At 49.1% G+C, this 27,394-nt stretch overlaps 1 protein-coding gene across 1 annotated transcript in view; it reads right to left on the bottom strand.

Annotated features, from left to right (window-relative positions):
* Nucleotides 1-27,394, bottom strand: part of LOC127656798 (disks large-associated protein 2-like) — a 215,888-nt gene that overhangs the window by 144,466 nt on the left and 44,028 nt on the right. Inside the window, exon 2 of the mRNA XM_052145257.1 lies at nucleotides 2,262-2,294. The gene's annotated coding sequence lies outside the window, so the exon portion shown is untranslated. The remainder of the gene's footprint in view (nucleotides 1-2,261; nucleotides 2,295-27,394) is intronic.

A 27,394-nucleotide genomic window follows, 5' to 3' on the forward strand; every position in this document is an offset into this window, starting at 1 on the left:
CACCTAGTCTCCATTCAATTATTTGTATGGAAGAGAGCAGCTTGGAAAATTGTGTTCTGCAGAGGAAAGAAAGTCATTCAGGTTTGAAATTACATAAGGGTGAAAAAATTATGACAGAATCAGAATCTCTTTAATACAAGTATGATGGAACCACATAGATTCAATACGATTGCAATGTGACTGCTGTGCTAATAGGTCAAATAAAAGTAATATAAAAAAAATAGTGAGCAAAGAATAAGGTTATAATAATAATAACAGTCTGGGATGCAGGTTAGTGTTGAATCTTGTAAAAGTTTCTTTAGTCTGGGTTAAAATGCAATCAGAGTCTTCTGTTCTAATTTGACTGCGGTGTGCAGTTTCATGTGCAAGATATAAATATAGCAGGTATATCAAGTCAGCGTCTTTGTATAATTTACTGTTAAAGGGAGAGTACACCGAAAAATCATGCAAGGGAGAATGTTAGCCTCTCAGTAACTACTCATTTTCATTGCATCTTATGATATTTTTTCTATACAATGAAATTAATTGGTGAACTACTTCTACTTAACATATCTTTTTGTGTTCCATGAAAGAAAGAAAATTAAACTGGTTTAGAACAAAATCAGGGTAAGTAAATTATGACAGAATATGCTTTTTTAGGTGAACTATCCCTTTAAATTTACTGGTTGAGCATTGAAATATTCCACCTAGAGATTATGCTGTTGTCATCCAAAATATTTTGACTACATAATAAGGCTGGGTTGCTTTGTTGCATAACTGGATAAACTAATTTAATTGCCAACATTACAAATGGCACACAGAAAATGGCTAAACTTAAGTATGTGTGGCAGGGCGGAGGGCGGGGCTGGGTCGTGATTCTACACACCCGGTCCCTTATCAGGCTAATCAAGCCTCCGAGAGGGATAAAGGCCGACTACGGGGATTGTGTGGGAAAGAGAGATCGTTTATGGATATTTCCGTCATGTGTGTGTTTGTGTCTTTTGTTTCAGTTTATAATTAAAATATAATTTATATTGTCAAGCCGGTTCTCACCTCTTCCTTTCCATTGAACTGATTACACTGGTGCTGAAACCCGGGAAGGAGGAGGGATACGCTGTAGCAGAGTTCTCGCCACTACCATCCACCCCAACGGAGCATCCGCGGCCATCTGCCGGGGGACGAGGAGCCCGTCCGCCTGTAAGCGGAGGACGACCGCCGACCGCAAGGTGAGTAGGAGCTCCTAACCGACCGCCTGGAGCGGTCAGGGCCGCTGCCAGGGGTGGAGGAGTCCCCTACCAGCCGCTGAAACGCGGAGGGGTCTGAGACCGCTGACCGCGAGTGGGGAGGGGCTCGCTGCCGACCGCCTGGAGCTGGAGAACCGCTGCCAGGGGCGGGGGAGACCCCTTCTGTTCCCCAAGAACGCGGCGGGGTGTTCCATCCGCCAGGGGCTGGAGGACTGCCTCCGATCCACCCGGAGAGGCACAGCTTTCGTCCGTTAGAGGGTGGAGGAGTGGCCGAGGAACAAGCTAGGCGTATTGGAGAACTGGCGAGAAGAGAAACATGAAGAGAAACACGTTTTTTTTTTCATCTCTCTCTCCTCCACCCTCTAACGGAAAGAAAGGAGGAATTAAAAAATTAAAGAAGGAAGGGATGAAAGAAAGGTGGAAGAAAAGAAGGAAGGAAGGAAGAAATGGAGGAGAAAAAGCAGAAGGAAGGAAAGAAGAAAGGGATGGATGAGAGAAAGGAGGAAGGGAGGAAAGAAAGAATGAAGTGATGGAGGAAATAATGTAGGAAGAAAGGAAGGAAGGAACTTGAAAGAAAGAAAGAAAGAAAGAAAGAAAGAAAGAAAGAAAGAAAGAAAGAAAGAAAGAAAGAAAGAAAGAATGAATCAGTGGGAAACAGAAGGGAGGGAGGGTGGGTTGTAAAAATTAAAGCAGATTAGCAGTACTTCTGCTCAATAAGTTTGTGAATCAGTCATGTCAGCAGAGCAGCAGAGAGATGAAACAGAGAAATGTAGCCTTGTTTCTGTTGAAGCACAGCCAGCTGTGATGAGGCAAGCAGAGAGGAATCACAAAACAATGACCGCAAGCAGCTCAGCATCATGATGAATTTAATCATTAAAACAGATCAGTGCGTTTGCCTCCAGAACTCTCCATCGTGCCATTAGAGCACACAAACATACAGTCTGGGTTAAGTGTTAACTGCCTGGACACACAAACACAGAGAGATCTGACAAGTTAGCAGAAGCTTTGCAGAGGAGATGAGATGAGGAAGACACTCACCTTCAGTCTCACCACACAATGTGCACTGTGACTCTACAGAACCAGAAAAACAAGAGAGAGAGGACTTTGAAGAAATGTTCACATACCCAACATGTTTTAACACCAACATCAAAACATTAAAAGCTTAATTTTCAAGATACTTTCAAACTACTTTGATTGAACATTTTTACTTAATTATTTCCAAACCTGCCACTTCACTTCATAATCAGTCTGTATGTGGCCTGAAAAAAAATTACAACTACTTTTGGTTCCAACTACACTTAACTTTATAAACACCTTTAAAAAAATTTGCTGCACTGTATATACAGTACTGTACACTCACACAAACACACATTTACAGATGAAATGCAAACCAACATACAAATGTATTATAGCGAGATTGATTAAAAATATGATGCAAAACTAACAATAAAGGTAAACTCTTAATTATTAAAAAAATTCTTACATTCAAATGTTTTTAAATTCAGTAAAACAAACCTATTCCTCTGTAATACACAATTATGAAAGTGAAAATGTAGTGAAGAAACTGTAGCACAACTGTGGGAGACATCTGCCTTCCCTACTAAGGAGGAAGCGGGAATCGGAGTGAACAATCAAAAAGACTTTAATAACACAAACAAAAAACTTCTTTTCAGCCTAACAAAACACATGCACACAAACAAGCACAGCTCCATGTGTGTGTGTGTGTGTGTGTGTGTGTGTGTGTGTCTCTCTCTCTCTCTCTCTCTCTCTCTCTCTCTCTCTCTCGAACTGGCTCCTCCTTATCTCTCTCCCACTGATTGGGGCAACTCAGTGTCAGGCGTTCATCGTCATGGCCTGGCCACGCCCTCCTCCTCCCTGTCACAACTACTATACCAATACTATCATGTATCAATTTAATTGGCCTTTTTAATTCTCATTTCAAAGGACATTAAAAAGAACTGCTGCGGTACAGCAGCCATTTAAATAACTTCATTCTGAATTGATCTTTCAATGAATATTTGATTATTCATTCTATATCACAGTCTATTTAAAAGCATATTCACATGCCGCTAATTAACAAATGACTGGCATTTTCTCATAGTCATCCTGAGAGCTGTGAATAGGCAACGGACAAATATTTCACAGTCTTGTGTTTCTGGGAGACTCCAAGCACTGCGGCACCACCAACAATGTCAAATGTGCAGCCTGGTCAATATACAGTATATAAAAAATAATGCCTTCACAATAAGGACAACACAAGCCATGAGAATAATTACAGGCTAAAAATAATTGATTCAAAGGGCCAAACAAGGGACACCTTGCCTAAGAGATTCTTTCCACCAGTGATTCTGACAGATTTCTATTTTGCAGTGAAAGAATACACTGATTTGCAATTTTGGACCAACAGTCCATTTCTTTTTCAGACTCTCCAAAAGGAGCAGTGCTAACTCCTGCCTAACCTGAGTACGAAAAAAGTGTTGCAGCTCATTCCACAACTAAGCATTCCATAATTAACACCAGTATTTGCATATTAGCCTTGTGCGCTCACACTTTCTGCTTTAGTTGTGTAGTGTTAACAGAGTGTAAGAGGTGATAATTAGCTTTTCTGTTGGTCTTCTTTCACAGGCACATGGAGGCTTTTCTTCAGTTCTGGTCCATCCTAACATCCATCCAGAGATGGATGTTAATGCTCAATTATGTCATACTGGAAAAGATTTGAAGGACTTTGTATTTTGTTAACTGTTCTTTAATGATGAGGTCATGAGAAACAAATTGGCCGATCATGTGTGCCTTTGCCATGTACAGTACACATTTCCCCAATAACTACATTAACACTGTCACGAACCCCGCTCCTCTGCCCCATGCCCGCTTTGTCGCACACACACTCACTCCTCAAGCTCGCACGCACGTTCCGCCCCCTGGAGCTCGCACGCTCGTTCTGCCTCCCTCGAGCTCACGCTCGTTTTGCTCCCTCGAGCTCTCACACTCGTTTTGCTCCTACGAGCTCTCATGCTCGTAGCAGGTCTCCCTCCTCGGGGTCACATGCCCGCTCCCAATGGCCAGAACATTATGACCACCTGCACTCGTCTCTATCACCCCTTTATTCGTTTCACCTGCACTCGTCTCATCACCTTTCATTGTTTACACCTGCACCTTCCCCTATAAATACCACAGCACATCCGTTTCACGGGTGTTGGTTATTGTATTTAGTTTCCTGTGTCTTTGCCCCCGCTAGTCTCGTCTAGTTTTGATCTTCTCTTGATTACCCCCTTAGCTTGCCAGCTCCTTGTTCCCCTAGTACCCCTGTCTACTCCCTTTGTTAGTTTACCCGCCTCTCGATCCTGTTTACCCCGGCTTTGACCCTCGCTCCCCTCGAATACTCTCCCGGATTTGCCCCCCTTTACTCTCTTTGATTCCCCGGCTTTTGACCCTAATTACAATAAAAGCAGTTTTTGAATTACATTGTGACTGTCTCATCTTGTGTGTGTGTGTCCGGGTTACAGAATAACCAACCTCACCGAAGACAGTCACAATGCATCACGCGGAGAATTCGCGCAGCTCACTAGAGCAGATGTTTTCACCGCACTCTGCCACAGGATCTACCGGTGGGAGTCATGATCGCGCGCTCACAGCCCAGGGACAGCAGGTACGTGCGATTTTTTTATTTTTGTCACCCTGCTTCATCTGTGTCTGCCCCTGAGCCCGTTTATGCTTCCCATGCATATTTGAGCGCCGTGAACTCTCCACCCCCGGAGAGGTTTTTTGGCTCTTCGGACGCTGACCAAGGGGTTTTTATGCGAGGCAGCGGTTGTGTAACTCATAACCCCGCCCTCGACATTAAGGAGCCAGCGGCCCGACTCTTGGGGTTGCATCAGGGGAGTCAACCCTTGGAGGTTTTTGTTATGGATTTTTGTGCCCTGGCGTACCAGGTGAATTTTGATGAGGTGGCTCTGAAAGACATTTTTCAATGTGGACTGAATGAGCCAACCGCATCATTCATGCCAGGTGGTCGCTCAGTTTATTGACCTCGACCTACTGTACGCTAGGTCCTCGTTTACTGTGGGGGAGGCAGAAACTGAACCAGCGTTCCATACCACGGCCCCCGTCTTGAAGCCTACCACGGTCCCCGTCTTGAAGCCTACCACGGCCCCCATCTTGAAGCCTGACACGGCCCCAGTCCCGAGGCCTGTCACAGCCCCAGTCCTGAGGCCTGTCACGGCCCCAGTCCCGAAGCCTGACACGGCCCCAGCCCCGAAGCCTGTCACAGCCCCAGTCCCGAGGCCTGTCACGGCCAACAAGCCAGCGCCCATGCCCGCCACGGCCAACGAGCCAGCGCCCATGCCCGCCACGGCCAACGAGCCAGCGCCCATGCCCGCCACGTTCGGCGAGCCAGCGCCTGTAGCCTCGACCGTCCCCATGCCCACGTCCCCTGTTGGCCGAGGACGCAAGAGAAGGAAGAGGGCCCCTTCTCCCCAGTCTCGTCTTGTGCTCAAGACTGCAGAGGTTCCCTCAGAGTCTTCCACGGCTCTGCCGGGTTCTGCTCCGCCCCCAGAGTCTTCCACGGCTCTGCCGGGTTCTGCTCCGCCCCCAGGGTCTTCCACGGCTCTGCCGGGTTCTGCTCCGCCCCCAGGGTCTTCCACGGCTCTGCCGGGTTCTGCTCCGTCCCCAGGGTCTTCCACGGCTCTACCGGGTTCTGCTCCGCCCCCAGGGTCTTCCACGGCTCTGCCGGGTTCTGCTCCGCCCCCAGGGTCTTCCACGGCTCTGCCGGGTTCTGCTCCGCCCCCAGAGTCTTCCACGGCTCTGCTGGGTTCTGCTCCGCCCCCAGAGTCTTCCACGGCTCTGCCGGGTTCTGCTCCGCCCCCAGAGTCTTCCACGGCTCTGCCAGCCTCTGCTCGCCCCTCAGAGCCCTCGCGGCCTCCGCCTCTCGAGTCTCCCAAGGCCCCTCCTCCCAAGCCTCCCAGGGCTCCTCTCAAGCCTCCCAGGGCTCTTCCTCTCGAGCCTCCTAAGGCTCCTCCTCTCGAGCCTCCCAGAGCTCTACCTCCCAAGCCCCCCAGGGTTCTGCCTTTCAAGTCTCTCGAGCCTCCCAGAGCTCTACCCCTTGAGCCTCCCAAGGCTCCTCCTCTCGAGCCTCTCAGGGCTTCTCCTCTCGAGCCTCTCAGGGCTTCTCCTCTCGAGCCTCTCAGGGCTTCTCCTCTCGAGTCTTTCAGGGCTCCTCCTCCCCTCGAGCCTCTCAGGGCTCCGTCCCTCGAGTCTTTCATGGCTCCACCCCTCAAGCCTCTCACGGCTCCCCCTCTCGAGTCTCTCAGGGCTCCTCCCCCTCTCAAGCCTCTCAGGGCTTCCCCTCTCGAGTCTCTCAGGGCTCCTCCTCCCCTCAAGCATCTCAGGGCTTCTCTCGAGTCTTTCAGGGCTCCACCCCCTTCCAAGCCTCTCAGGGCTTCGTCTCTCGAGTCTTCCAGGGCTCCTCCTCCTCCCGAGCCTCTCGGGGCTCCGTCTCTTGAGTTTTTCATGGCTCCCCCCCTCGAGCCTCTCGAGCCTTCCAGGGCCCCACCTCTAGAGCCTCTCGAGTCTTCCACGACCTTTTTCCCCGAGCCTCTCACGGCTCTACTCCCAGAGACTCCAGAGCTTCCTAGGGCTCCGCCTCTCGAGCCTCCTATGGCTCCGCCTCCCGAGCCTCCTACGGCTCCGCCTCCCGAGCCTCCAGAGCCTCCCACGGCTCCACCTCCCGAGCCCCTCACGGCTCTGCTCCCAAAGACTCCAGAGCTTTCTATGGCTCCGTCTCTCGGGCTTCCTATGGCTCTAACCCCCGAGACTACAGAGCCTGCCAGGTCGTCGCCTCGGGGACCTCCCACGGCGCCACCTCCATTGACTCCACCTCCAGAGCCTTTCAGGCCTTCGCCCTTAAAGCCTACTTCGGCTCCACCTCCAGAGCCTTCCAGAACCCCACCTCCAAAGCCGCCTACAGTGCCGCCTCTGACGGCACCGCCTTTCACGGCTCTTCCCTGGCCCCCCGACACTGTCCGGTGGCCCCCTGACACTCTCCCTGTCCTGTGGCCTCTTGACCCTGTTCCTGTCCGGTGGTCACCTTCCAGACCCCCGGACCCAGTCCCTGTCCTCCAGTCACCTTCCAGACCCCCTGACCCAGCCTCTGCCCTATGGCTGCCCCCTAGATCTCCCGACCACCCGCCTGTCCGCTATGTTCCCCCTGACCTTGCCTTGAAACTGCCCATTGACCCTATGGACTGTCTCATTTCCCTCTGTGCCCCTTGGACTGCCCTCAATTTTGTTTGTGTGTTTTGTGGGTTGTCTGTTCAGGGTTTTTTTGTTTGTTGGGATAGTCCAGCACCACTTCCTCGCAACCGAGCGCAGCCGTCAGGAGCCGTCCGTTTTAGAGGGGGGAGTACTGTCACGAACCCCGCTCCTCTGCCCCATCCCCGCTTCATCGCACACACACTCACTCCTCAAGCTCGCACGCTCGTTCCGCCCCCTCGAGCTCGCACGCTCGTTCCGCCCCCCTCGAGCTCACGCTCGTTTTGCTCCCCCGAGCTCTCAAGCTCGTTTTGCTCCTACGAGCTCTCATGCTCATAGCAGGTCTCCCTCCTCAGGCTCACATGCCCGCTCCCAATGGCCAGAACATTATGACCACCTGCACTCGTCTCTATCACCCCTTTATTCGTTTCACCTGCACTCGTCTCATCACCTTTCATTGTTTACACCTGCACCTTCCCCTATAAATACCACAGCACATCTGTTTCACGGGTGTTGGTTATTGTATTTAGTTTCCTGTGTCTTTGCCCCCGCTAGTCTCGTCTAGTTTTGATCTCCTCTTGATTACCCCCTTAGCTTGCCAGCTCCTCGTTCCCCTAGTACCCCTGTCTACTCCCTTTGTTAGTTTACCCGCCTCTCGATCCTGTTTACCCCGGCTTTGACCCTCGCTCCCCTCGACTACTCTCCCGGATTTGCCCCCCTTTACTCTCTTTGATTCCCCGGCTTTTGACCCTACGCTTCCCTCGACTACTCTTCACTGGATTTGCCCGTTTGTACTTTTGCCTGCTTTTATTGTTACAATAAAAGCAGTTTTTGAATTACATTGTGACTGTCTCATCTTGTGTGTGTGTGTCCGGGTTACAAACACAACTATTTTCATGTTTTACAGCAATAAAAAAGTCATTTGTTACTTAATGGAGGTCAGGGCAAAGATGATCATTGCAGATACAACATATTGACATGTTTTCTGGCCAGTGTATACTCATGTTACTCTATTTATTTTAGATGACTATTGATTTCAGTTTGTGCTCTCCAAAATAATCCCTCTTGTGCTTGGCTAACTGCTCCAGTGGGAGCTGACTTTTGTACTTTCAGATAGTATCAGACTTTATGAAGTATGTTAGCACTCAGTTTAACAAAATCACTCTGCTTGTCAGAGCTCTCATAATAAGACTTAATGATAGTCTCAGACTCAGATGGCATGTCCACAGACCATTCACTTACCGTCTGATGCATATTACAAACACAAATGTCAAGTGGTGACTGAAATGACCAGCTCCAATCTTATTGGCTGGCTTAAAGCCAACTTTTAGAATTAAGGGCACAAAGTCCACCAGGAAACAAAGTCTTGTAAAAAAGGCACTGTGTTGGTTCAATACAATGAGAGCTTTTGAGGATAAACTAATCACTAGATTTGTCAAAGTTTTACAGATTAGTGGTCTCAAATCTTTTAAAGATGTTTTTGTTTTGTTTATGAAACTTATAGTAAAAGTAAATAATCCATGTTCAATACAAGTTGAGCTCAATCGACAGCATTTGTGGCATTTATTTTAAATATAATGGAACATTATAATGGAAGTGAATGGGCCCAATCTGCAAAGGTTAAAATACTCACTGTTTCAAAAGTATAGCCACAAGACAAAATAATATGCGTGTTAACATGATTTTAGTGTGATAGAATAGCTTAAATAACCTGTTCTGTGTAGAATTGTAACCAATTTTACAACTTAGTTGCCATGACGAATTAATGTCAATTAACCCTAAACGACTGTAGAAATGCTGGCATGACTCACCTGAGATGGACGGTAGGATCTACCACCTACCATGGTAGGATCAACCCGAGTCTCGTCAGCACAGCACAACTCTCCTCTGATACCTTCTGAATACGCTGATCTAAGCATAGCATTCAGCAAGACCAAGGCGGCACAGCTTCCGCCACACCGCGCGCACGACTGCGTGATTGAACTCATTCCTGGCACCTCACCACCTAGAGGCCGAATCTTCCCTCTGTCGGACCCCGAATCTCAAGCCATGAAGTCGTACATAGAGGAGGAGCTCGCCAAAGGGTTCATTCGACCATCCACTTCCCCAGCAGCAGCCGGGTTCTTCTTCGTGGGAAAGAAGGATGGAACCCTACGCCCTGTATCGACTATCGTGGCCTCAATGATGTCACTGTGAAGTTCCGCTACCCGCTTCACTTAATCCCTGCGGCCCTTGAACAACTACGGTCCGCCAAGGTGTATACCAAACTGGACTTACGCTGCGCCTACAAACTCATCCGCATACGAGAGGGGAACGAGTGGAAGACGGCCTTTTCCACCACGAACGGCCACTATGAATATTTGGTGATGCCGTTCGGCCTGTCCAACAGCCCCTCCGTTTTCCAGTCATACATCAACGACATCTTCCGGGACATGCTTAACCGGTGCGTCTTAGTCTACATCGACGACATCCTAATTTACTCCAACTCCCTAGAAGAACACATTACACAGGTCAGAGCAGTCCTTAAGCGCCTAGCGGAACATCAACTGTGTGCCAAGGCCGAGAAATGCGAATTCCACTTGACCACCGTCGCCTTCCTCGGCTACATCATCAGCCCTGAGGGGGTAGCTATGGACGAAAGCAAGGTGCGAGCTGTCCTAAACTGGCCACAATCTAACTCCGTGAAGGAGCTCCAAAGATTCCTGGGTTTCTCGAACTTCTATCGACATTTCATCAGGAACTTCAGTACCGTCGCCTCGCCTCTCACCACCATGGTAAAGGGGGGGCAAACCAAACTGCACTGGTCCTCCGACGCACTCCGGGCGTTCTGCCAGCTCAAGGAACGATTCACTTCTTCTCCCATCCTGTATCATCCTAACCCAGACCTCCCCTTCATTGTGGAAGTGGATGCATCCGGCTCAGGTATCGGTGCCATACTCTCCCAACGCCAGGGCGATCCCCCCAAATTATTTCCCTGTGCGTTCTACTCCCGAAAACTCTCGCCGGCGGAGCAGAATTATGATGTGGGCAACCGCGAACTCCTGGCTGTGAAAGCTGCACTGGAGGAGTGGCGACATTGGTTGGAAGGAGCTCGACATCCATTCCAGGTTCTCACCGACCACCGCAACTTGGATTACTTGCGCTCCGCCAAGAGGCTCAATCCCCGACAGGCCCGTTGGGTGCTGTTTTTTACCCGTTTTCACTTCACCATCTCTTACCTCCCAGGAACCAAAAACGTCAAGGCAGATTCACTTTCCCATCAACACGATGCCATCCCTTCGAGTTCCATCGCCGAGCCTATCATACCTCCCACATTGATCCTGGCCCCCATTCAATGGGACATCATGGCAGAGATTGCACAAGCCCAAGCGGCCGATCCTCCTCCACCCGACTGTCCGCCCAACCGGACATTCGTTCCACCTGGCCTCCGAGAGAGGGTGCTTCACTGGGTCCACGACGCCGCAAACTCCGGGCACCCTGGCATCTTCACCACCATACGTCTCCTGCAGAATCGTTTCTGGTGGGGAACCCTGCAGGAGGATGCCACCGATTTCGTGAACGGCTGCCCCACCTGCAACGCAACCAAGACCCCGAGGCAACCTCCAGCGGGGCTCCTGCAACCTCTTCCGATACCCCAATGCCCCTGGTCTCATATTGCCGTCGACTTCATCACCGACCTACCGGTCTCCCGAGGTCATACCACCATACTGACCGTTGTGGATCGCTTCTCCAAGGCATGTCGCCTAATTCCCCTGTCCAAGCTCCCCACAGCCCTCGAAACCGCTGAGCATCTCCTCCACAGTGTGTTCTGCTACTATGGTCTGCCCGAAGACATCGTATCGGACCGTGGCCCCCAGTTTACCTCCAGGGTGTGGCGAGCCTTCTTCTGATTACTGGACATCAACGTCATCCTCACCTCAGGGTACCACCCTCAGTCCAACGGGCAGACGGAGCGGTTAAACCAGGAGATTGCCAAGTTCCTCCGCACCTACTGCCACCACAATCAATCCAATTGGAGCTGCTTCCTCCCCTGGGCCGAGTATGCCCAGAACTCCATCCTGAAACCCTCAACTAACCTAACCCCCTTCCAATGCGTCCTAGGGTACCAACCTCCTCTGTTCCCCTGGTCCGGCGAGCCATCAGAGGTCCCCGCGGTCAACACAGTGAGGCGGTATGGGACCAAGCTCACGTCCACCTCCAGCAGGCCGTGAACTGAACCAAGAGACAGGCGGATCGTCGCCGCCGCCCAGGCCCTACCTACTCGCCGGGTCAGTGGGTCTGGCTCTCTACCAGGGATCTACGTCTGCGCCTCCCCTGCAAGAAACTCAACCCCAGGTATGTGGGCCCCTTCAAAATTCTCAAACAAATCAACCCTGTGTCCTACCGTCTTCTACTCCCCACTAACTACCGCATATCTCCCACCTTCCATGTCTCACTGCTCAAACCCGCCGGTGGCCCGAGGTCGGAGGAGAGGGAACCGAACCCCGGCCCCCCTCCCATCACCGTGGGCGGTGAAGAAGCTTTCCTGGTGCGAACACTGCTTGACTCTAGACGTCTACGGGGTTGTATTCAATACCTGGTGGATTGGGAGGGGTACGGCCCTGAGGAGAGGTCCTGGGTCGGAGCAGAGGACATACTCGACCCCAACCTCATCTCTGAATTTCACCGGACCCATCCAGAGAGTCCGGCACCCCGACCTCGAGGCCGACCCCGACGTCGATCAGGTTCTTGCTTCAGGAGCCGCTCACAGGAGGGGGGCTCTGTCACGATCGGCCACCAGAGATCGGGTTCACCTGAGTTCTAATCTCCTCCTTACCCACATACCGGGGCTTGACTAAGGTACAGCTGTTCCTCATTCAACTCCCTCTACATAAGCCACGCGCAGTGGCATTCACATTGCAAAGTCTTGTTTGTTCCGGCTACACTACTGAGCGTTCTAACTACTAAACCTGATTCATTCTCTGCCTACCGACCTTGCTTACCCCTCTGACTATGATTGACTGCTACCTACCAACCTGAAACTCTTGCCTGTCTCTTCGTATTGCCACTTGCTGCCTGCCCTGACGTTCTGCCTGCCTCACTACGCACTCAGCCTTTCTACGATTGCCCTGCTTACCCACTGCTTGACCATTGCCTGTTTATCTCTGTGAGTTCAATAAAGAAACTGCTGATGGATCCCAACTTACCTGAGTCTGTGTTACAGTACTGATTACATTTTAAAATACAGTTGCATTTCTGCTACAACTGCTCAGCAGGCAGCACAAATACAAACATCTCATATTTACCGCAATATCTGCTCTAAGGCAAAAAACTTTAGATCAGCATGAAACCTCACTCTTAAGGATCCCTGAGGTGCTATTATCTGCTAGTCAGCAAGAGTCAGATAGACTAATTCCAGGCACATGACAATACAGATCAATTTTAGAAAGGTGAACATTCATAAAGGCCAAGCACAGTATGGGACTATCTTTAGACAGAACGAGAGAGCAGTTTTGAGAAAGAGCTGTATACTAATTAATATGACAAGGGACATTCTGGCATACAATTATATCAACCTAGACAGAGACCTTGCCAGTTTCTTCAAGAGAGGAAGCTGAAAAATCTGCACATCTGTTCTTTTTATTATTTTAACAGTTTAAACAGAGCTTAACTTTTTATCTACTGCAAAGCTAGGTTAGTTAAATCTAATATAGCAAACTAATAATGATTTAAAACCCCTATGTTTTCATCTCAATTTAAATAGCACCTGATCATATATATATTTTTTTAACTTGTAGTCCCTGGCAGTCAAAGGCCTTTTGCCTATAAATTATAATCTGTACTTGTGCCTTTATCTTAAGAAAATACTGTAAACATTCAGAATATGTAGAAGCTCTTTGTGAGTGTGCCTGTTCCTTCCTGCAAATGACAAACTATTTATTCTCTACTGATATCATTTCACCCAATTACAGTACTGATGAAGGTGTGCAAGAGAGACCCAAAGTAATTGCCCCATCTCTTACATATGAGCGGACGTAAGTACTTGAAGGCTGATCCTCTTTTTCAATTATCTATTTGCTTTAAAACATTGTGCAATGAGTATAGAACAAATTCTTTCTCTCTCACAACACTACCAAATTTATTTAAAAATAGACATATGTGAGAGTGCTAGTGTGTTCATTTTGAAAGTGTGAGGAAGGGTGTTAGACTGCTGATTTGTTTTTACTTGTTCTGATATATTTTTCCGCGCTCTCAGAGGTACAGAACAGACTTGTCATAAATTTCCAAACATCCAGAACCTTAAAATAAACTTGAAAAATCACAGAATACACAGAGGAGCAATCAGACAGGCAAACAGTGAAGGCTGCTCTGCATGTGCATCCATTTTAGTGCATTTTAAATTTAAACAGTTGTCTTTGCACAGTGTGAAATGTATTCTCTGCTACTACAGTTTGGATTTAAACCTGAAAAACCACACACAGGTCATGCTGGGTGTTTCAGGGTTTGGTGCATTATGAACCTTTGTGAGCATTACAGTATGTCTCCTTGACAATGCTTGGAAGTTCTAAGTGAAATTAAACTTTTATGTGCTGTGACTTTACAAGAATGATAAACAGAACACAATGTCAGTCATGTCGACTGTGCTCTGTCATGTCGACATTTCAGTTAGTCCATTTTTTCAGTCGTTTCAACTCTGTCAATTCAACACTGTGGCTCCTTGTGTCCAGAGGGTAAACCTGCTTCCCTGTGATTGACAAAGTCAAATAGCAGATTATAAACACCTGTGAGGCTTTGCAAAAATCTGTCCATAAAGTATGATCTCATTAATATACACCAGAATTTTGTCAGCAAACTGTGGTTCCCCGTCTGTTGCTCACCTGACGTTGTGTTGAATGAAGATCTCCACGAACTACCCGCCCCTGGCACGCTTGTTGACTTCCGCCCGCTGAGCTGGATGACAAATTCGGCGCTGCATCGGAGAGGCCGCTTCCACCCTGCATCCCGTGGCCCTCCTACAGGTTCACCAGGCCAAGGCACTTAAAGAAATGCACTTGGGTAGTCCTGACCACAACGTGTTGCAGGAAATGCACTCTGTGTCCGACCTCGCCCTCCGGGCCACGAAGGTCACAGCGCGGACACTCGGGCTGGCGATGGCCACCATCGTGGTCCAGGAACCTATGGCTGAACATGGTCGGGATGCGGGAGGTAGACAAAGCCCACTTTCTCAATGCCCCCGTCTCCCAGCTCGGCCTATTTGGCGACACCGTCGACGACTTTGCCCAGCATTTCTCGGCGGTGAAGAAACAGATGGAAGCTATTTCCCACATCATGCTCCGCCGCTGTTTCAGCGCAGGCCGTGCTCCGTCTGCTCGCAGAGGGCTTCCCCCTACGGCTTCCAAACACCAGGCAGCTGTGCCTCAACCTGGGCCAAGCTCTCAGCCCCAGTGTCGAGCGTCCAGCAGGAAGTGCACGCCCCCCGTCTCTTGGACATCTTCGTGGACCTGGACGGCTCCCACACGCTCCTGAGATGGACGACCCAAGGACGTGATAGAGCCTGTCCCTCCAGCTGAGATGAAGAAGGGTTTCTGCAGCCCATACTTCATCATACCCAAGAAAGGTGGCAGCTTACGACCGATCCTGGACTTACGAGTTTTCAACCGGGCCTTGCACAAACTCTCCCTTGCACAAGATGCTCATGCAAAGACACATCATAACATGCGTCCGGCATCAGGATTGTTTCGCAGCAGTAGACCGAAAGGACACGCACTTCCACGAAACCGACCCTTTCCAAGGTTTGCGTACGACGGCCAAGCTTAACAGTACAAGGTCTTTTCTCGGCATGGAGTTAGACTCTCAATGACAGCGCGCCTCACCAACAAGCGCGCACAGTCGGTGCTGAAATGCCTCACCTTATTCAAGCCAGGCACCGCGGTTCCTCTAAAACAATTCCAGAGTCTCCTTGGGCATATGGCATCCTCCGTGGCAGTCACACCACTTGGGTTGATGCATATGAGACTGCTTCAGCACTGGCTTCAGACTCGAGGTCCGAGATGGGCATGGCGCCGTAGCACATACCTTGTGTTCATCACCCCCGCCCACCTGCCACCAGACTTTTATCCCTTGGACAGACCTCTGATTTCTGTGGACAGGAGTCCCCCTACAGCAGGTGACCTGACGTGTTCTGGTCACAACAGATGCCTCCAAATAGGGTTGGGGTGCCGTGTGCAATGGGCACGCAGCCGCCAGCTCCTGGACGGGGCAATGGCTGGGTTGGCACATCAACTGCCTAGAGTTGCTGGCTCTAATCCTTGCCCTGCGGAGGTTTCTCCCGCTAATTTGGGGCAAGCACATCTTGATTCGCTCAGACAGCACCACCACGATAGCGTACATAAATCGCCAAGGCGGCATGCGCTCTGTCACATGTCGCAACTCACCTGCCATCTCCTCCTTTGGAGCCAGCAGCAGATCGTTGCGCGCCACTCATATCCCGGGAGGCACGGTTATTTCAACAACAGTAGTTGAGACACTGCTACAAATACTGGCATCTTTCGCTTAAACACACAGCAGGAAAAAAAATTAAGCAAAATGAAACTATCTTCATCTGTTTGATGTGTGCAACTACGATATCTTCTTTGCCCCAGCAAAATCTAAAATTTGAGTTTTAACAATTTATTTTATTTGTCAGTGCATTCATTTAGATTGATAATCCTGGAAAAAATAAATGGATCTATATAAATGCAACGCAGTAATCCACCCAATTAACACTTGTAAATGCAGTTTAACCGAAAACACACATCTGATGCATGCGCACAGAAATCCATGCCCGTGAGGCGCACGCCTGTGTGCTTGCTATAACCAAAGCCACTGCAGCGCGCACAGCCACACACATAAGTCCAGGGGCCAGTTCAGGGCTGGACTGGTAATCTGACATACCCGGCATTTTTCCGGTGGGCCGACACACTTTGGGGCCGACCAGGGGCAAACTGGCCATCGGAAAAACAGAGCGGGCCGGTGGGTTGGCCACGAAACCTACCGAAAAGGCCTCGATAAGCTAAAATGAGCCACCGCGATATACAGAAAAGGACAACGAACCTTTGAAGAGACTAGTTTGACTGTTTTTGACTTTTTTACAAAGTACTATTGCTGCCAATGTGGCTAGTATAAAAAGTATAAAAAATATATATATTATAGCCATATGACACTATGTAAGCTATGTATTATTTTCCAGACCTTTGCTGGTAAGGTAATGTAGAGACCAGACCTCTTGGAACTTTAACTGAGTACCCCTGGCCTAAGGAATTATGTCTTGAGGCCACCTCCACTCCACCTCCACTCTAGAGACTTTCAAAAATGCTCTCTAGTCACACTTACTTAGAAAAACAATGATGTTGAGAAATGAAAAAGTGAGTTTTCAACTGAAAATGTATTATTGTAGATGTGGCCTGAGTATTGAACTTGGTCACCTGTTTCGGTACCCACAAAAATGTTCTCCATTGAAAGTCTATTCCATTTCAAATCCATTTAATCTATTTGTGTATACTTTGTAAGATGATGACCCTAAGAAACTGAGAAAACAGATGAGTGTATGTGGCTTAAAGTTGTACGTAACATGGTTTACATTTTAGATATGTCAATACATACAGTACATTTAAGTGTCTATCCAAATGTACAAAACTTTATACTTAAACTTTACATACAAATACCTACAAATATTAATGAGATTGATGTAAACATTAGAGTTTGGCACTCTAACCTTTTTTACCTCAGTTAAGGTTAGGGTTAGGGTCATTGATGGTGATCCATCTTTGAATTATGTGCCTCCCATATGCAGCTCTGTTTCTTGTCTCAGCTCTGTGTGTGCGCAAAGTAAAAGGATAAAATGTAACTGAAGTCATGAGGAATACTTCAAGGCTTGAGGACTGATGGAATTCTTCATGGATGAACACTCTCATGTATTATATGAGAATCTTTCATGAAGCGTTTCTTCTGTGGCCTCTCCTTTCCAAAGCCCTTAATGATTTTCTCTCTTCTGTTTTCATCCTGTGGCCTTCCGTTTCTCTGATTTTTTCTCTCACTATCTCTATTTCACCCTTTCTTTTTCACTTCACCTCACTCTCTCCCTCTTTCTTCTCTCTGTTTTCATGAATAGACTCACTGAGCCATCAAGTACAAGACTAGATCTGTACAGACCTCAGAGACAGAGAGAGAAAGAGAGGAACAACAGATAAGAAGAGGAGTGAGAGAGTTTTGGGTGTCATGAAGGGTCATTGCAGTGCTTGCATTTTAACTGTAAACATTCACTGCTGATGGCAATGACAAAGTAGAATATTGATACTGGGTTGACCTCTGGGAATGACATTTCCTGTTTGAAGATTATTAGCAATTTAATAGCTGGCAGGTACTAAATCGCTCCTTGCTTTTGTCAGTGGCAATTAGGAAGCTAAACAAGTTTTCAATTGTGGATATGGGCAACGCAGTTTTAATAATCTTTTAAGCATTATATAATGTTAGAATGTTTTTGATGTTAATAAAAGTTATTGGAAAGTCTGAGAAATGTGGCATATGAAAATGAAAACTACTATAAGACATACAATATGCATCTTTACTACATTGTTGCAGGGCGGGGCCGGGTCGTGATTCCACACACCCCTAATCAGGCTAATCAAGCCTCAGAGAGGGATAAAGGCCGACTGGAAGCTGCAGTGCGACAGAGAGAGAGAGATTTACGGGCAGCTGCCTGACACCTTTGTGTGTTTGTCTTTTTGTTTATTATTTTGTTTGTTTTTGTTTGTTATTTATATTGTCAAGCCAGTTCTCACCTCCTTTCCTTTACTTTCCTTTTAATGCCTTTACCCCTCTCTGAGGCTTGATTAGCCTGATTAGGGGCCGGGTGTGCGGAATATGGGGGGTATATGGGTGTCATTAGAGCAGATACAATAGCAATCAGGGTGATCTGTGAAATGCAAAAAAAATATGTAAAATCTTGAGTTTATCCTGATAAACTGATCCTGTTGTAAATTTAAAGAAGCCCAAATCTCCAATAATTTTTTGGAAAAGAAAGAAAGATTTTGAGCACTTTCAACAGGGGCATAGGAACAATCTAAAAACTAGGGGGACACATTCTAAATCATCCTCTCTAAACAATATCACAGTTTTAAAATATTTTTCATTTTTGTTTTAGAATATGTTTTATGATTTAAGACAGAATGCATTTCAACTGAACTTTTAAGAAACATCATAACTTTTTATGTTAGAACTTTAAAAATTATAACTGAAATGTAGAAACCATGTATGAATTAAAATGTTTATATTAAACAAACAAATGATCATATAACATCAAACATTTCAAACATTGTTCCAGTCAGCCAGAACCAAAGAATCAAAGCACAAAATAATAATAATAATCTGTGTCAAATATGATTTTACGTTAACAATTTCAGAAGCTTGTGTCACCTCTCTGTCTACCCTGTTGACTTGGTCACTGATCACCATTACCATTAACTTAATGTGTGTGTGTGTGGGGGGGTGTCACTTTTCCCTGCTGCCACCATATTTGCGACCAGTGTTGGAAACATGATAAAAGTAACACGAGTTACATAATCAGATTACTTTTTTGAGTGACAAGTAAAGCAAAACAAGATTTTTTATTTTAGACCATAATATCTGAGTTCCTCTTCTGTCACTCACGCAACGTTGTATTGATGTAGTGACACTAGGGGTCGCTCTTGAGAGCCCCAAAAGACCTCAATCTTTGAGAAAAGGCCAATGAGAATTGGCAAGTGGAATTTGCATGCCACTCCCCCAGACAAAAAGAGTATATATTTCTGAAAAGAGTTTAGTTTCCTCTATTAGAGCAACACATTGGACCAAGTGGCCCTCCTCAGTCGCTAACCCACCCTATGCCGGGTACGTGGAGGTAGGTAAGTGCTTTGAGGTTCCCCTCAGCACAGCCACCTCGGGTCAAAGCAACGCTCCTCGACGTGGTGTTGCCTGCTCACAACCGCCGCGAGGCCCCACCCCCAGGTATGTCAGATGCAATCGTCCCCTTAGTGCACCTCGCCCAGAGCTTGGACGGGTGGCTAGCGCTTTCCAACCTGTCATGGTGGCTGGCCAGGACCATCCGACTCGGCTATGCGATTAAATTTGCCAGGCGCCCACCCTGGTTCAGCGCCGTCTGCTTTGCCTGCTTTGTGCAGGGCGAGAACGCCGTCACCCTGCGGGCGGAGATAGCAACTCTTCTGCACAAGGGCAAGATAGAGTCTGTCCCTCCAGTTGAGATATGGAAAGGTTTCTACAGCCCTTACTTAATCGTGCCAAAAAAAGGCGGTGAGTTGTGGCCAATCGAGTTCTGAACTGGGTCTTACACAGACCCCCGTTCAAGATGCTGATGCAGAAACATATTTTTGCGTGTATCCGGCATTATCCGTGTGCAAAGGGCATGCAGTCGTTGGCTCCTGGACAGGACCACGGCTGTGTTGGCACATCAAGCTCTGCGGAGGCAATTGCCATTGATCCGGGGCAAGCACGCGTTTGTTCGGTCCGACAACACAGTGACAGTAGAGTATATAAATCGGCAAGGCAGCGTACGTTCTCCTCACATGTCGCAACTCGCCCGCCATCTCCTCCTCTGGAGTCAGCAGTGGCTGAGGTCGCTGCGGGCCACTCACATACCGTGCCGCCTCAGCGGATGCACTATCGTGGCAGGAAATGCTCAGCGGACAATGGAGACTCCACCCTCTTATGGTCCAGCTGATTTGGAGTCGATTCAGCAAAGCACAGGTAGACCTGTTAGATTCCCGGGAATCCTCCCTCTGCCCACTCTGATATTCCTTGACGGGAGCCTCGGGACCGACGCGCTGGCACACATCTGGCACCCATCTCTAACAAGTTATTTTTAAAAGTAATGTTCCCCAACACTGTTTGTGACCCTTTGCAGGAGGAAACAATTGTGGTGAATAGAACAACACCTGTAAAAGAATATCATGAAAAACCTAAAAAAAATGCTTTTGATCCATGCAAAGTCCCAGGAAAGGTGTATACAGGTCTGAGGCCACCACAAATATTTCCAAATTTGACTTTTGCGAACATTTAAATAGATTTAATCCAAGATTTACCTCGGTACGCCAGCGAGTCTGTTGTGTGACTGGCGAGTGCACATGCCTACCAGTACATCACCGTGAACATCTCTCTTTCAGAAGTTATAAATGTTTGTGTTGTTTTCTGCTCTGATTTGGTCAAAATGATTGTGATGATCTGTTTTGGATATAAGAGCTGCTTTTAAGAATACACAGAAAGCAACCAAGGCATATCAGTGAATAAGACTAATGTTTACATTGTAGTCCATAGTGTGAATAAAGTCTGTGCTTCATAATCTTATGATGTGTTGTTTATTGACTAACATTATTATATACACATTAATTAGATCATATATATTTGCATTATAGTGCTTTTTTATTTATTACAATGTATTACAATAATTGCATACATTTATACAGTCTGGGTGTTATGAATAATATCATCCTATGTGCTTTTCCAGTTTAACTGTATCTGAATTGATGATGTTATAAATATAATTTACACATGTACAGATAACTGACATGATTAAATAAATAAGCAGAGACCCACAAGTGTTTTTTTATCCGTGTTCTCCCCCTTGCTTGTCTTTGGTGAAATAAAGCTTAAAAGATAATACTTTATTTAAATAAAAATTACATTTTGGCTCTGGTAATTACACAGCAGTATCTCCTTTTCAAGATTTATAATTAGAAACAAAAATTTAGCAAATTTGGCTGCATTACACAGCATGGCTCATTGAAGGTATATGGAATTTTGGTTACAAACATGGTGGCGTGGTCATACAGTGATGTCACATGAAACAGGTCAATCCACTGTTCACTTACACTATACACTATGCACTCAGCCATCTAGTGTATAGATTTTAAATGTGTAACACTTCAGCTTTAACAAGTGAAAATAAATAATAAAAGTTCACAACATAAGGTCACATAAGCACTGAAACTATGTATTATGACAAACCATCATAATCTTGATTCCCTAAAATATCTGCACACTGTAATGACATCTTAATATCCAGTGGCATGAAACCGGCTGGGTTTAACTCACCATTCTGTCATAATAGTGAGTGAAAAACCTAACAGGAAATGACAATGATGAACACCATCTGTGCAGTGCCATCTCGAGCCGCTGTTGTTGCATCAGACTTTCTTACACTCTATACAGGTCACATGTTACTAACAGTTTGCAGCCTATCAGCTGCTACCATTGATACAGAGACTTCTGGAATCTCAGCCAAATTGTTGGCTAAGACTTTATACATATTATTCCTAGTTTGGTTTCATTAGTGAGAGAGAGAGAGGCACAGACAGAGAGAGAGAGAGAGAGAGAGAGAGAGAGAGAGAGAGAGAAAGAGAGAGCAGATGTTTGTGCACTCTAAAAAGTGACTTACTCTCCCTCACAGGTACAATCTGTCTAAACTCTGCTATCAGTCTCTCATTCCAACTCAGTGTTCTGAGCTTATGTACTGGTCCAGTCACACAGTCAGTGAGCTGCGGGCATGTGTGTGCCAGTGTAATGCCTGTCATTTATTAATACATTGCTGGTGATTATGAGAGAGACCCGGGAGAAATCTAATAGCAATAAGGATGCTGTTCTATCTCAAAACTCAAGAGTTGCAGGAACACAGGGCAGGAATAAAGACACACGTTTTCCTGTATAGTATGTGTGTGTGTGTTTGTGACTGTGCATTTGTAATAAAATTGTGAAATAGGGTGAAAGAGAAAGCGAGAGAGAGAGAGAAAAAAAAGGGAAAAGGATGAAAAAAGAGATGTTGAACAGTGAGAATAAAATTAAAAAACTATTTAGTAAACCCTGAAGTAGAATGCCAATATGTTCCAAAAATCTTCACATATTTCCCAAAATACGTGGCATCTCTTTGTCAGGTTCTCTGGCTGATCTGTTTGGTGAGTCTGTTCTGTGTCTGTGTGTTTGCATATTCCCTTTGTGTTTCCTTGTTTTCATTTGCCATGTGATGGCAGCTGGTGTGGGGTTTCCCAGCAGAGGTTGCAGCCCTGCTAGCCCATTGTCTGATTTGCATCACCTGTGTCATGTTTTGTTAATTACACTACCTCCCTATTTAAATCCCCTGTGTGTGTTGTCTTGTGCCAGATTGTCTTGTTCATTCAGCCAAGCTGTTGTGGTTCATCTGTTGGCTGGTCAGTTTGTTTGTTGTATTTCCTTCTGCCTTGCCTGTTTGTTTCCTATGATCCTAGACATCTTTGCTCTACCTCTATCTCTGGTCATCAGTTTTACCATTTCCCTTTCTGGTCCCTCTCTGCATTCCCCTGGTTTCCTCTACTGTGGATTACAATCTACCTCTCAGTCTGCTCTGGTTTGATTGGTTCCTGTCTGCCCCGTGCTTTTCGCCACTGGCAGTTCAACTCTCAAGTCAGTCAACGGGTTCTCCTGGTGACTTCCCGGAATCTTCTTCCAGCCAGCTCTTCACTGGCTCACCCTTTAGTCCCATCCACTCCACTTTCCAGGACTTCTTATTGCCTCACTCACTATTCTCGTCTCCCTGGTTGCCCTTGGTGGTTTTGTTGTGGTCAGCCAACACATCTCCAGAGTTTTTGCTTTAAATTGAGAACCCAATAAACTCTGTTTGATCTGCAGTGGTTGAGTCCGCTTTATTCCTCCCCTAACACTACAATCTGGACAATATGGAGCCAGGGGACAAGGTGAACCTGGGAACTGCTGTGCCCCAACAAGGGATTCTTCTTGGCCGCCACAAAGAACTCATCATTTCCACTCGCCAAGCCATGGAGGAGATGGCTGCCTGCATCACAGAGCTCTCCCACCAGCTGCAAAGCCTCCTAGTGGAACCAACATCTGCAGCCCTCGCCGCAGTGCCCTCCACACCTCGCAGAAATCCTTTGGTCTCAGAGCCCTGATTGAATCCCCCAGCGCCATATGATGGTGAGCCAAAATCATTCTGGGTTTTCTTACCTCAGTGCTCTCTTGTCTTTGCAGTTTTCTCCTATTGTTTGTTGCAGGCAGAACAGAACTATGACATCGGGAACAAGTACCTGTTGGCAGTGAATATGGCTCTGGAGGTGTGGCATCATTGGTTGGAGGGAGCTAATGAGCCGTTTGTGGTCTGGACCAACCATAAAAACCTTGAGTATATTTGCTCGGCTAAGAGGCTGAACTCTCGGCAGGCTCGCTGAGCACTCTTCTTTGTACGGTTCAACATTACCATCTCATACCAACCTGGCTCCAAGGACTGTAAGCCTGATGCGCTCTCTCGCATGTTTCAGGTGCCCCCGACTCCACCACAGGACAAGGTGGTGGCCTTAGTGTCATGGGCAGTCAAGGCTCGGGTTAGGAGAGTGCTGAGGTCGATGGCCATCCCAAGAGGGTGTCCAGAGGGTCTTTTGTTCCCAGGTTGGTCCGGGCCTCCGTTCTCCAGTGGGGTTACACCTCCAGAGTGGCATGTCACCCGGAAGTCAGAAGGACTGTGGTGCTGTGGGGGGCCTGTGGGGGCCTGTTCAGTCATACAGTGCACTTATTACAGAGACAATCCCCCCGGAGCAACTTGGATTAAGTGTCTTGGTCAAGGACACAATGGTGGTGGCTGTGGGGATCGAACCAGCGATCTTCTGATTACCAGTTATGTGCTTTAGTCCACTACGTGTAACCCGAGTACACACACACAAGTTGAGACAGTCACAATGTGATGAAAAACTGCTTTTATTCGTAATAAAAGCAGGCAGAAGTACAAACAGGGTTAATCCAGAGAGAATGGTCAAGGGGGAGCGTAAGGTCGGAGCAGGGGAATCAATGATATAAACAAGAGGGTCGTAGACGGGAAAACAGTTAACAACTAGGGACAAGTGGGAACGGAGACAGGGGAACAAGTTGGCAAGCTAAGAGGTAAAACAGTAGGGAGGTCAAAACTAGACGAGACTAGCAGGGCAACGATACGGGGAACTAAATACAATACAATAACCAACACCCGTGAAACGGAAGTGCTGGGTATTTATAGGGGAAGGTGCAGGTGTGAACAATGAAGGTGACGAGAGGAGTGCAGGTGAATCTAATGTGTGGGGATAGGAAGCGCGTGAGTGCAAGTGGTCATAATGTTCAGGCTGGTGCGGCGTGAGAAGCGAGCATGAGTCAGAGGGGAGAGAGTTCTACGAGCTCAAAAGGAGCGTGAGTGCTCGAGGGAGGAAAAAGAGCGTACGCGCTCAAGGGGGCGGACCGAGGGAGCGGGAAGAGAGCATGCTCGCGGAGTGTATGGGTGCGTGCTCGAGGAAGCAGAGATGGGGCAGAGGAAAGGGGTTCGTGACAGTACTCCCCTCTGAATAGGACGGCTCCTGACGGCCGCTGCCGGCTGCGAGGAGCGCTGAGGGAACAGAACGAGCGTGTGAGCTCGTGGGGACAGAACGAGCGTGAGAGCTCGAGGGGACAGAACGAGCGTGAGCTCATGGGGAGCAGAACGAGCGTGTGAGCTCGCAGGGGCAGAAGGCACAAAAGGGAGATGAAACAGTCCATGGGGGTCAATGGGCAGTTCAAGGCAAGGTCAAGGGGAACATAGTGGACAGGCGGGTTGTCGGGAGGTCTAGGGGGCAGCCATAGGGCAGAGACTGGGTCAGGAGGTCTGGAAGGCGACTGGAGGACAGGGACTGGGTCCGGGGTCTGGAAGGTGACCACCGGACAGGAATAGGGTCCGGAGGCCAGGGAAGAGGCCACAGGACAGGTAGAGGAACGGTAACAAGGGGAGCAGGCAAGACCCAGTGAGGAAAGGTTTCAGGGGCGGAGCCGTGAAAGGCGGAGTCATGGAGGACTTGGGAGACTGAGCCTTGGAAGGCGGAGCCGTGAGAGACTCGGCAGGCGGGAATTGAGAGACAGAAGAGGCGGCGCCGAGGGAGGCTCGGGGGGCTCCAGAGGCAGAGACGAGGAAGGCTCAGGAGACGGAGCCGAGGGAGGTGGAGTCGCAGGAGGCCCCAGGGGCGAGGCCCTGGTGGGCTCTGGAGGTGGAGCCGAAGGAGGCTTTAGGGGCGAAGGCCTGGAAGGCTCAGGAAGTGGAGCCCATGGAGGTGGCGCCGTAGGAGGCTCCAGAGGTGAAGCCCTGGAAGGCTCTGGAGGCAGAGCCGAGGGAGGTGACGCCGTGGGAGGTGGCGCTGTAGAAGGCTCCAGGAGTGAAGCCCTGGTAGGCTCTGGAGGCAGAGCCGGGGGAGGTGATGCCGTGGGAGGTGGCGCTGTAGAAGGCTCCAGGAGTGAAGCCCTGGTAGGCTCTGGAGGCAGAGCCGGGGGAGGTGGCGCCGTAGGAGGCTCCAGAGGTGAAGCCCTGGAAGGCTCTGGAGGTGGAGCCAAGGGAGGCTTTAGAGGCGGAGCCGCAGGAGGCTCGAGAGGTGAATCTCTAGAAGGCTCTGGAGTCTTAGGGAGCAGAGCTGTAGGAGGCTCGGGTGGTGGAGCCGTGGAAGGCTCTGGAGGGGGAGCCGTAGGAGGCTCGGGAGGCAGAGCCATAGGAGCCTCTAGTGGCCGAGCCCTGGGAGGCTCGGGAGGTGGAGCCGTAGGAGCCTCTAGTGGCCGAGCCCTGGGAGGCTCGAGAGGCTTGAGGGGGGGAGCCTTGAAAGACTCGAGAGACGAAGCCCTGAGAGGCTTGAGAGGAGGAGGAGCCCTGAAAGACTCGAGAGGGGAGCCCTGAGAGGCTTGAGAGGGGAGGAGCCCTGAGAGACTCGGAGGGGCGGAGCCCTGAGAGGCGGAGGAGCCCTGAGAGACTCGAGAGGCGAGCCGGGAGAGGCTTGAGGGGTGGAGCCATGAAAGACTCGAGAGGGGACGCCCTGTGAGGCGGAGGAGCCCTGAGAGACTCGAGAGGCTGAGCCGTGAGAGGCTTGAGGGGTGGAGCCATGAAAGACTCGAGGGATGGAGCCCTGAAAGACTCGAGAGGCTGAGCCGTGAGAGGCTTGAGGGGTGGAGCCATGAAAGACTCGAGGGATGGAGCCCTGAGAGACTCGAGAGGCTGAGCCGTGAGAGGCTTGAGGGATGGAGCCCTGAGAGACTCGAGAGGCGAGCCGTGAGAGGCTTGAGGGGTGGAGCCATGAAAGACTCGAGGGATGGAGCCCTGAGAGACTCGAGAGGCGAGCCGTGAGAGGCTTGAGGGGTGGAGCCATGAAAGACTCGAGGGATGGAGCCTTGAGAGACTCGAGGGCGAAGCCGTGAGAGGCTTGAGGGGTGGAGCCATGAAAGACTCGAGGGATGGAGCCTTGAGAGACTCGAGGGGCGAGCCGTGAGAGGCTTGAGGGGTGGAGCCATGAAAGACTCGAGGGATGGAGCCCTGAGAGACTCGAGAGGCTGAGCCGTGAGAGGCTTGAGGGGTGGAGCCCTGAGGGACTTGAGGGGTAGAGCTCTGGGAGGCTCAGTGAGGAGGAGCCCTAGGAGGCTCGTGAGGGGCCCTTGGAGACTCGTGGAGGCGGAGCCCGGGAGGGCTCAGAGGGGCGAGCAGAACCCGGCAGAGCCGTGGGAGACTCTGAGGGCGGAGCAGAACCCAGTAGAGCCGTGGGAGACTCTGAGGGCGGAGCAGAACCCGCAGAGCCGTGGGAGACTCTGAGGGCGGAGCAGAACCCGGCAGAGCCGTGGGAGACTCTGAGGGCGGAGCAGAACCCGGCAGAGCCGTGGGAGACTCTGAGGGCGGAGCAGAACCCGGCAGAGCCGTGGGAGACTCTGAGGGCGGAGCAGAACCCGGCAGAGCCGTGGGAGACTCTGAGGGCGGAGCAGAACCCGGCAGAGCCGTGGGAGACTCGGAGGGCGGAGCAGAGGTCTGCAGAACCGTGGGAGACTCGGAGGGCGGAGCAGAGGTCTGCAGAGCCGTGGGAGACTCGGAGGGCGGAGCAGAGGTCTGCAGAGCCGTGGGAGACTCGGAGGGC

Source organism: Xyrauchen texanus, chromosome 16 (genome assembly GCF_025860055.1).
Source record: "Xyrauchen texanus isolate HMW12.3.18 chromosome 16, RBS_HiC_50CHRs, whole genome shotgun sequence".
Taxonomy (NCBI): Eukaryota; Metazoa; Chordata; class Actinopteri; order Cypriniformes; family Catostomidae; genus Xyrauchen; species Xyrauchen texanus.